We start from the raw sequence: 11,981 nt of genomic DNA on the forward strand, positions 1-11,981 counted from the left end.
TACCCTTATGAGCAAAATTATCACTAGATGTGTACCTGAAACTCTTTACCATGAGGAATTCACACCAATATATGAGATTAAACACTCCTGTTCCTCGGATTGACTTATTCAAGTCCATTTTGAGTTATTCCAGTACCGGTCTCTGGAATTCTCTTCCAACCTAGCTTCCTGCGACAAACTATACCAGCACTAATCTTTGTAAGAGCAGATCGCTGTCATATTTAATGAAGTCAAAATAAATGTAATTTGTCTTAAAAGGGTATTCATTTTGTTTGTATTTACCATGCCACTCTCTTTTTTGGGGTATAATGTACACATATACACTTTTTCGGATGAACAAACAACCATTGAGATCTTAAGTGATGATGTATGTAATGTATTGCTTGTTTCATTGATTTCCTTTTAAATGCAATATATGTCTCAGACCAATTGTGTTCGGTGTTTTAAATCTGCTCTATACAGCTAGATTCACACCAATGAACTCGCAATTTCCCTCTATGCAATGTATTTTGTGTACATATGTATAATTAGTTCGTACTTCAGTTATCGGTTTAAATGTAGAAGTGTTTTGTTTGTCTTTAGTTATTCCCTCTTTAGGGCGAGGGCTGGATGTAAAAAAGCAGATCACTGCAGCTTAATATATTACCCTCGTTAAATAAAGAATTGCTCTCTCTCTCTCTCTCTCTCTCTCTCTCTCTCTCTCTCTCTCTCTCTCTCTCTCTCTCTCTCTCTCTCTCTCTCTCTCTCTCTCTCTCTCTCTCTCTCTCTCTCTCTCTCTCTCTCTCCCTCTCTCTATCCTTTGGTATAAAGTTCAGTTTCAGTTTCAGTTTCTCTCTCTCTCTCTCGCTTTCTCTCTCTCTCTCTCTCTCTCTCTCTCTCTCTCTCTCTCTCTCTCTCTCTCTCTCTCTCTCTCTCTCTCTCTCTCTCTCTCTCTCTCTCTCTCTCTCTCTCTCTCTCTCTCTCTATCTATCTGGGCTTGATGTTGAGTGTATGCTGTGTGCATTAACTAACCCCGCCACCTGCTTAGCCTCTCTACGAATAACGCATACTCAGCGAAAGTACTTTTCTTCAGCTTGCCAAGAGAAATTGCTGCATCAGGTTTGCTTACGACATAAAGTTAACACAAATAACTCACTAGTTAATAACAATATTACCTGGCAACCAGTTAACCACCCTGCGGCCCGGTGCAAGAGCTGACCCTCTGTGTGCGTGTGTATATGTATGAACAAGTGAGTGAATGTATGTGTGCGGGTGTGCGATGTGTGTAGGTGTGTGTGTGTGTAGGTGTGTGTGTAGGTATGTGTGTGTGTGTGTGTGTGTGTGTGTGGGCGTGTGTGTATGTATGTGTGTGTGTGTGTGTGTGTGTCGGGGTGTGGGTGTGAGTGTTGGTAGCTTGGTATGTTTCTTTTTTTTCTTTGGTGTTTAACGTCGTTTTCAACCATTCAAGGTTATGTCGCGATGGAGCTTGCCTGCTTGGTATGTGGGTGAGTACATTGTCAGTTCTATATTATAAGAAACACAGGTTAAAAACAACACTAGTTATCACAGCACATCTATACAACTCTTCACCGTACATCTATAGAAACCAATATCGAATTCGTACGTTTTTGTCCAATACCCTTCAAAATTCATTTAACAAGACACACCGCAACAATAAGACTTTCAAATATCCCAAATTGAAATAAAGTAAAAACAGTGATAAAAACAAACACACAAACGAACCAAAAAACAAGCAAAAAATAATCATAATAAAAAAAATAAATGAAAGTGAATGATAATAAAATAAAATATATTAATACATTACTTATCCGAATAACTACGGAAGTAACGCCGGTAACATTACTAATACACTTTCAATTAAATCATAAATCTAGGACCCAGGCAAAAATCAACAAAACAGAAAAAAACACGACAACAAATGTTCAAATTCAATTCAAATCTCAACGTTAACCTTATTTCACAACACGCTTTACAACATCTTAGTATCCTCAATAGAATGATCATTTCACCAACTAATTAACCCTTTTAACTTCATTAATAACATTACCCTTCCACTCACAACCGAAAAAACACAATTCAATCTCGGGTTGGCACGGAGGGAGGTGGGGGGGGGGGGGGGCGCATGGGTGAAAAACGAGGAGGTTTGGGAACCATGTCATGCAAGACAAGAACAACAAGAACGAGAATTCATTCCGCCATATAGCATTACAGCCATTGGTATTTGTCATGGTGTGGAAACAATCATACATCCATACACTCCTTGCATAAAGGCACACACACACACATACACACACACACACACACGCACACACGCACACACACACAGACAAACACACACACACACAAACACACAGACAAACACACACACACACACACACACACACACACACACACACACACACACACACACACACACACACACTAATCAAATGTATATCGACATTGCGGCCGGCTGGGATACGGCAGGTTGAGGTGCGGCAGGCTGATATGCGGCAGAATGGGTGCGGCAGGCTGAGATGCGGCAACTTGGGATGACACCACTAATGGTAGCGGGATTTGAGTTCATTCCAACTTCCAGGGGAGCAATGAGGGTCCTTTATGTAATGCAGAAAGCTCTCAAACCAGGGATGATCTTGGGGTTAACGGTGCATGTAATTGACTGTTCATGCGGTAACATTGATAGAGGGTACGTTAGTTCGATGGTTTTGGGCAAGACTATTGTTTTCAGGACAGCAGTAGACTATCTGATCAGAAATATCAGAAGAAGAGCAAGAGAGAGAAGCTCAAGTCCTAACAACAAGTTATTCGAGATAAGATGAGCACACAGGCGTATGAGATTTCTGCAGGCATGCTTGCGATTATTAGCATGCGCTTGTGTCTGCACGCTCTCGTTACTGAGGCCGCTAATTCAATGCAGGTGAGGAAGGGTCATGTACCTATGCGGTGGTGGTGGGGGGGGGGTGGGGTGGGGTGGGGGGTAGGTAGATTGCTGAGTGGTAACTGGGTTCTGACCAGATACAGTGGTACCTGCCATGTATGGCCCCTCCGATGAGAGGACACCTCCATTAAAAGGACACATTTGGTTGTCCCTTCTTGGTTTAAACAGGTTTTTTTATTCAGGTGCATAAATACAAAGCCGTTGTCACGAAATTTTCTTTCGCCGAAATATTTTTTCTCAACCACCTACACGTTTCACTCATTTTTGTACCAAAAACAATTCTTATGCAAAACCATCCTCTGACTACGGGTTAGGGGTAAGTTTGGGAATGGATTAGGTATGTAAACAGTTTTAAAATGCGTCAATTTCTGGCGATGTTTGTGAACGAAGATTTCGGGTATGTCTTAATACCGAATTCCCGCGGACGGCGTCGATTGAATTCTTAGTTCACAAACATCGCCAGAAATTAACGCATTTTAAAACTGTTTACATACCTAACTCATTCCCAAACTTACCCCTAACCTGAAGTCAGAGGATGGTTTTGCATAAGAATTGTTTTTGGTACAAAAATGAGTGAAATGTGTTGGTGGGGGAGAAAAAATATTTCGGCGAAAGAAAATTTCGTGACACCGTAATTGAAAGTTGTAATTAAGGGAGCACAACAAGATAAACTTATAATTGTGCTCTTAGAAACAAACGAGTAATGTGGCGGACAATATTGTTTATGCATGATACTTTAAACAAATGAAAACAAGAACAACAACAACGATTACTATAGCAACAGTGGTACGGAAATCTCACACACACAACGCACGCACACACACACACACACACACACACACACACACACACACACACACACACACACACACACACGTAGAGAGACACACACATAGAGACACAGAGGACAATCAGATACAGGGAGAGAGAGAGATAGAGAGAGAGAGAGAGAGAGAGAGAGAGAGAGAGAGAGAGAGAGAGAGAGAGAGAGAGAGAGAGAGAGAGAGAGAGAGAAAGATTGCATCCACTATAGATCAATTCAATCCTCTAATAACAAAATGACTAAACATATGGTATTAACAAAAACGTTTGCTGTCTAATATAAATGTTTGTCCCTTCTTTTGTTGTCTCTACCAAAATATACCTGTCATGACAGGCCACCTGCAATGTAGGGACACTTTTGGCTGCTCCCAAGGGTGTCCTTTCATCGCAGTTCCCACTGTATAACAAAAGAAGACGACCGTAGCAAGACTGCATGCCAAACTGAATAGCGCTGCCGTTGCAAAAATGTACGGCCAGGTCGCAAAAACATCAAAGCGCATTATGCATTTGGCGCCGAGGCCAAGCGAAGGTATCACGGAGCACAGAATAAAAAGGATCGCGGTAGGTTATAACAAAAATGTATTCTATGGTCGATTCATCCCAGGTTTCCTCAAGGAAAAGAAGTGGCTAAAAAAATGCCATTTAAACTAGCCGTCAACAAAAAATACGAGGGGAATAAATATTAAAATTATTTTTACATCAAATATAAGCTCACCATAATAATAATAACAAAATATTTATTTTTTCTCCTTCTCAATATTCCTTTATATTTTTCTTGTTTAAAATCCTTATATTCAATTCACTTTGCGATATAAAAACAAAAACATCCTTTATAAACAACTAACTGAAGGCCCCACACTTCACTTTACGTACATAACTGGCACTTCAAACTTATTATGAACTATTTATGGCAAGGAGCGAACTTTGCCCATGCCATTCGACTGCGAACCAAGTCTAAGTCCCCTCAATTCCCAATACCATTCTAATTATCATAATCTGCTCAAATTCTCCTATTTCCGACAACACAAATTACATTCTTCATAACTCAATCTGTTCCACATTAGTAACTTTCGATATTGGTGGCATGGATTGTTCTTGCAACGGTGAATTCGAATATCACACTTTTACACATCAGAACTTTTCTTTGATTCACGTCTGTTTATAGCCATTTCATAAAGGAACGCTGCATTTCAGCACTTCAATCCACAACGTCATCATCGCGTATCATAGCAAGTACGCAAGAGCTCAACATCGTGACCTACTTATTGGTCCCGAAATAACTTAAACCTGGGACAACCGTTGTTCCTGCTTGATTTGCGGTCAATTATGGAGTGAATTTAATGCAACAAAAAGAAAAGAATGAAAAACTAATGCCGTGCGCACAGCGTAGAAAACAACAACAACATTTTGAGGACGAAATGTACGTATGAAGTGACCGCAAGGGGTGAGGTACCTCAATTTAATGACACCGTCTCGAGCTCCTTCAGGCCCCCGTCACACAGCTCTACGTCCTGACAAAGACCATGCCAATTACTCCGATCTGAAAAAGTTATCAAATCTGGGCGTATCGCCGTCAAAATCCAGCACATGGATAATTTAATAAAATTCACATTACGACTGTACTGCGCAACGGCCCGACTACGCTTGTTTTGTGCAGTTCAAAATAAGCGTAGGGAGAGCGTGCAGCTTCCCGACCTAGCAGGTCCCACACGGACCAAGCCACGCTCATGGAGATACTCCCACGTTTGGCCCACGATTGTCCACGCTCTCCCGTCTCTCAGTGTGCGTGTGTGTGTGTGTGTGTGTGTGTGTGTGTGTGTGTGTGTGTGTGTGTTATCATTATTGTAAGTCAGTATTATAAAATATGTTTGTGATGATGTAGAGGTTTTTTACTAAGTATTTTTTATAAAGGCATAGACTTGGAAGTATGCATATATATAATGTGACACTGATACAACTGTACATCTTTTCTTCAACTTTTCTTTCTTTCTTCCGAACTAACACAACGCAGGGAAAAAACATATGGTAATCTCCAACACACAATTACGGTAAACTATACCTGACCATAGAACATCCAAACTAAGCATGTAGTTGGCAACCTCGCCGCTCTGTGCATGCACATCAAACGCTGGCACGGCTGGCACAGAACAGCCGACGTCAGGCAAAGTCAAAGGAAGAATATAGAGTTGGATTTTGTAGGAGTATGTTAGTGTGCGCACCTATTAACTGTTGTTACAGCCCAGCGTCAAAGATAACTTTCCCGTTAATATCACTGACAGGCTACACCAGACGGTTTATACTCAAAACAAATATAACACGTAGTTGAGGCGCAAAGAAAAAATCGAAAGGTTTTCCTCTTTACGCGTCACATCCAAAACAAACCAAAAAAACTGCTTTACTCTCGACAAAATGTGAGTAAAGGTTGCCACATCCAGCACAAATAACGTTTAATTGCACACAAAAAGAAACTTGAAAAATGTAGCAACGCCGAAGAAGGGTGTATTGGCATAAACGACACAAATTCAGTTATGCTTTTCAATATGTATACATCCTATGTATGCGATATTCAACAAATTACTGTTTTCAATTCTATGCGCGTGAACAACAATGCCCGTATCAAATACATTAACTACATGTATCACTAACCAGTACTATACCACTACATGGAGCCACTACAATGGGTGAAGACATGGGAGGAGGTGATTCAATCCTTCGTTGGATGCAGAGGGGATGGACGGATGGAAAAGGAGAGAGGGAGGAAAACGCAAAATCAGCTCATCATAAAATGTTCAGTTTTTTTCGTTTTTAATATATTTGTTTCTCTGGATTTATTGCCCTGGTCTCTGTTCATTACCCTGCATAACTCCACCAAACTGTCACGGGGCTCTTGTGTTGTTATTCCGTGCGACATTACGTATTTCTTCAATTTACTAGCTAGCAAGTTCAAGTTCAAGTTGTATTAGTCCATAACCCATGGGGGCATTTTGAACAATAAATACAATCAATACAATCATGATATATGCTAATATGATAAATAATAAAATTTAAAAAAATTTAAAAAAATGAAAAAATGTTACAAATTCTATTAATAAAGTCCAAAATATTCTTTAGCAATTTCTTTTTCTTAGTAGCAAACAACTTTTTAAATTTAAGTGCATTAGGTTTTTTCCAATAGTAAGGTGGTAACAACTCAGCTCTTTCTTCTTTGAAAAAATCACAGACAAATAAATAGCTTGGCTGTTATAGTAATGAGAAAACAGAAATATCTTTAAAATGAAGACTGAGACCAGGGTGGGTATTTCCTTTTCTTTATTCAATATTAGAGGAAAAACAAGGGAAACCAACATGAACAATTGCTTAGTCAGCTGTTAACTTTCCGGAGTATCGCAGCGTGCTTCTTACTTCACAATTCACGCCTAATTGTTCTATTCCCCTAGCTAACTAACTCTACACAGTTCTTTTATCTTAACACAACGGTTTTCTACAAGTTCTAGTATCCCAATCTAGGTAGGCTCACTAATTTTTACAAAATTACTTCAAGTTTGTTTTTTGTTGCCTGTGTGTAGTCGGCGTGCTAACTAAGAAGATTTCAGAATGTCAAGGTTGTATGGCAAACAATTTCAGAATGTCAAGGTTGTATGGCAAACAATTTCAGAATGTCAAGGTTGTATGGCAAACAATTTCAGAATGTCAAGGTTGTATGGCAAACAATTTCAGAATGTCAAGGTTGTATGGCAAACAATTTCAGAATGTCAAGGTTGTATGGCAAACAATTTCAGAATGTCAAGGTTGTATGGCAAACAATTTCAGAATGTCAAGGTTGTATGGCAAACAATTTCAGAATGTCAAGGTTGTATGGCAAACAATTTCAGAAATATGAACGTTCAAAGTTTCCATTACTCTCTCTCTCTCTCTCTCTCTCTCTCTCTCTCTCTCTCTCTCTCTCTCTCTCTCTCTCTCTCTCTCTCTCTCTCTCTCTCTCTCTCTATCTCTCTCTCTCTCGCCCTCTCTCTCTCTCTCTCTCTCTCTCGCCCTCTCTCTCTCTCTCTCTCTCTCTCTCGCCCTCTCTCTATCTTAAATCAAATATTAAAGTGCGCATAAAAACACACCAGCATGATAGAAAAGTTCGTGAATAAATAACACAAGAGCGCGTATCAAGACCAAGAGTATCCTTCCAACTCGCACGCACACACATACACAAACACACACCGCCAGAAGTGTAATGTAGAAATGTAAACATGTTGGGGCTAATCTACTTGTTGCTAACTGTTTTCTGTGAGCTTGTTACCCTACTCTATCTACTGACTTATTCTTCCTGCCTGTTGCCAGGATCGTCTATCGAAAACATCTGGCGATGGTTCCAACAAGCTTCTGACTCCAGCCAAAGCCATTGCCTTTTCGGGGGGACTGACGTCATAACTGGTCCAGCAGCCTACCTCTGCTCCTAGTCGCTAACGATTCTAAGGCGAAGACATATTTGGTGACGGAATCCAGTCGTACCTGCCTCTTGCCTGCCTCTGGCTGGCGCACTATGAGACTGGCCACAGGCTACAAGTCAAGTCAAGTAAATATTTATTTCAAAAAACCCCTAGGGTTACATGAATAAAATAAATAAAAATTGCAATAAACACGACAAAAAAAGATATATGTAATAATGAGACACAACACTTCTAATTAACCGGAAATAAATCAAGCTTAATTCATAACAAAATAATTGTAATCATACATTTTTTTTTTTTTTTTAACAGGAAAGTATAATTATGTTTCTGTGTTTGTTTTCGGCTGAGATAAGCACGCCGCGAGCCGAAGGAATAATCTCCTGAGTGGCTTACAAAACACTACGGTCAGTTACTCACAGATTGCACTCGGGTCCGCAGAGATTAACAAATAACAATCGGCCATAATAACAACAATAAGTCCTAACCCGTTAGGTCAAATTAAAATATATGTTAGTTTAGGGTAACCCGACCCTAAAACTTTGTTTTCATTTCTCAAAAAAAAAAATCCTAAAAAAAAACAACCTCTGGCATAATTATATTGCGAACGAAACCGATACCAACAAAACCAAAAACAACTACCGACCCAATTTGTTTGGGTCATATGTTACCCGAAGCCAACATATAATTTTGATTGGCCTTTATACTATCCCTCGGCCCGACACAAGAGTTGACCTCAGCTCAGCTTTGCAAGCAAAATTCAAAACGTATCTCACATCTAACCCATCAATACTTTCAACAAAACACACACACACACACACGCGCGCGCGTATATACTCACGCACACACACGCATACGCACGCCGCACACACACACACACACACACACACACACACACACACACATATGCACCCCCCCCCCCCCCCCACCACCACCACCACACCCCAGAGACACACCGCGCGCGACAGAGAAACTAGACAGCAGAGAGGGGATGACGTCATGATGCAGTGGAAGTGCAATGCCAAGGCACTGCATGCCCCCAGCGAACAAAATCTGTCTGTCTCTCTCTCTCTCTCTCTCTCTCTCTCTCTCTCTCTCTCTCTCTCTCTCTCTCTCTCTCTCTCTCTCTCTCTCTCTCTCTCTCTCTCTCTCTCTCTCTCTCTCTAGGGGTGGGAACGTAGCTCAGTTGGTAGCGCGCTGGCTTTGTAGCCAGTTGGTCACTATCAGCGTGGGTTCGATCCCCACGTTCGGCGAGAGATTTATTTCTCGGAGTCAACTTTGTGCAGACTCTCTTCGGTGTCCGAACACCCCCGTGTGCACACATGCGCACGAAAAAGATCCCACGTTCACAGCGAAAGTCTCAGGGCTTGGAAAACACGAAGACACGCATGCATCATCTCTCGTCTCTGATTATCATGATCGTATTTCGATACTTTGACGAGACAAACCCAATGCTGGTGTGTCGAAGAAGACAGCCACAGCGGGCTTGTTCGAATCAAAGTATCACACCATATCTTCAGCGTATTACCAATACCTGTCCCAATATAGACCAGTTGGTCTAAGAGGACGTTAAAACCCTAATAGTCTCTCTCTCTCTCTCTCTCTCTCTCTCTCTCTCTCTCTCTCTCTCTCTCTCTCTCTCTCTCTCTCTCTCTCTCTTTCTCTCACGCTCTCTCTTTCTCTCTCTCTCTCTCTCTCTCTCTCTCTCTCACACACACACACACACACACACACACACACACACACACACACACACACACACACACACACACAAACATACACACACACACAAACACACACACACACACACACGTACCATCACAAAATACGCAGAGAGAGAGAGAGAGAGAGAGAGAGAGACAGAGACAGAGACAGAGACAGAGAGAGACAGAGACAGAGAGAGAGAGAGACAGAGACAGAGAGAGACAGAGACAGATAGAGAGAGAGACAGAGAAAGACAGAGACAGAGAGAGAGAGACAGACAGAGAAAGATAGACAGAGACAGAGAGAGAGAGAAAGACAGAGACAGAGAGAGACAGAGACAGAGAGAGAGAGACAGAGAGAGACAGAGAGACAGAGAGAGACTGAGAGAGAGAGTGAGAGAGAGAGAGAGAGAGAGAGAACGCACTGTATTTTTTCACCAAGATAATACAGCTTCATCAATCGCCGCGAGAAGGACATCGCTCACCTTGACCCACGTGCAAAACGCAGTGAAATAGACAAGCAAGAATAGCGCGGTAGCGTATTGCGCTTAGCAGGGAAAGCGCGCTTTTCTGCGGTATTCTTGTTAACCTTTTGAGCTTGTTTTGAATACAACATATCATATCTATATATCAGGATGTAATAAAGAATAAGATAAAATCATTTTTGGATCGATTTCTATAATTTTTAATTATAGTACTAATTAATTTATTTTCGTTAATTGTGATCACATTTTAAGAGTAAACATTACATATGTATATATATTTAGATTTGGAATTTGATGAAGGATACGATGCAATCAGTTTTAAATTTGTTCGCGAGAATTTGATATTAATGACAACTTTTATGAGCAAACTTGTCTGTTAATTTTTAAGCCTCCATCCTGATATGCAATACCAAAGTCCAGGCTTCGTCGAAGAGTACTTGGCCAAAATGTCAACCAATTTGGTTAAAAAATGAGAGCGTGACAGTGCCGCCTCAACATTCACAAAAATCCGGATATTACGTCATCAAGGACATTTATAAAAAAAAAAATGAAAAAAACATCTGGAGATATCCTACTCAGAAACTCTCATGTTAAGTTTCATAAAGATCGGTCTAGTAGTTTCTCGGAATCGCGTTATACACGTACACACACACACACACACACACACACACACACACACACACACACACACACACACACACACACACACACACACACACACACACACACACACACACACACACACACACACCCTCGTCTCGATTCCCCGTCTTGACTAAATGTAAACAAATCGCGAAAGGCGAAATAACAACATTTAGTCAAGCTGTCGAACTCACAGAATGAAACTGAACGCACTGTATTTTTTCACCAAGACCGCATACTCATAGTTTCGTCAGTCCACCGCTCGTGGCAAAGGCAGTGAAATCGACAAGCCAGAATAGTGCAGTAATGATCACGCTGAGCAGGAAAACACGCTTTTCTGTATCTCTATTCTTTTTAGCGTACTGAGTTTGTTTTTAATCCATACATATCATATCTATATGTTTTTGGAATCAGGGACCGACAAGGAATAAGATGCAATTGTTTCTAAATCGATTTCGGACAATTAATTTTAATCATAATGTTCATATTTTTAATTTTTAGAGCTTGTTAGTAATCCAACTATAACAAATGTGTATGTTTTTGGAATCAGAAAATGACGAAGAATAAGATGAAATTGTTTTTGGATCGTTTAAAAACAAATTGTTAATGACAAGTTTCCGATTTTTAATGACCAAATTCATTCATTATTTTTTAAGCCACCAAGCTGAAATACAATACCAAAGTCCCGCCTTCGTCGAAGATTGCTTTGCCAAAATTTCAAATACTTTGATTAAAAAATGAGGGTGTGACAGTGCCGCCTCAACTTTTACAAAAAGCCGGATATGACGTTATCAAAGGTATTTATCGAATAAATAAAACAAACCGTCCGGGGATATCATTCCCAGGAACTCTCATGTCAAATTTTATAAAGATCGGTCCAGTAGTTTAGTCTGAATCGCTCTACACTCACACACAGACTCACACATACACACACATACACATACACACACACACA

The sequence above is a fragment of the Littorina saxatilis genome, linkage group LG6 (assembly GCF_037325665.1).
Source record: "Littorina saxatilis isolate snail1 linkage group LG6, US_GU_Lsax_2.0, whole genome shotgun sequence".
NCBI lineage: Eukaryota > Metazoa > Mollusca > Gastropoda > Littorinimorpha > Littorinidae > Littorina > Littorina saxatilis.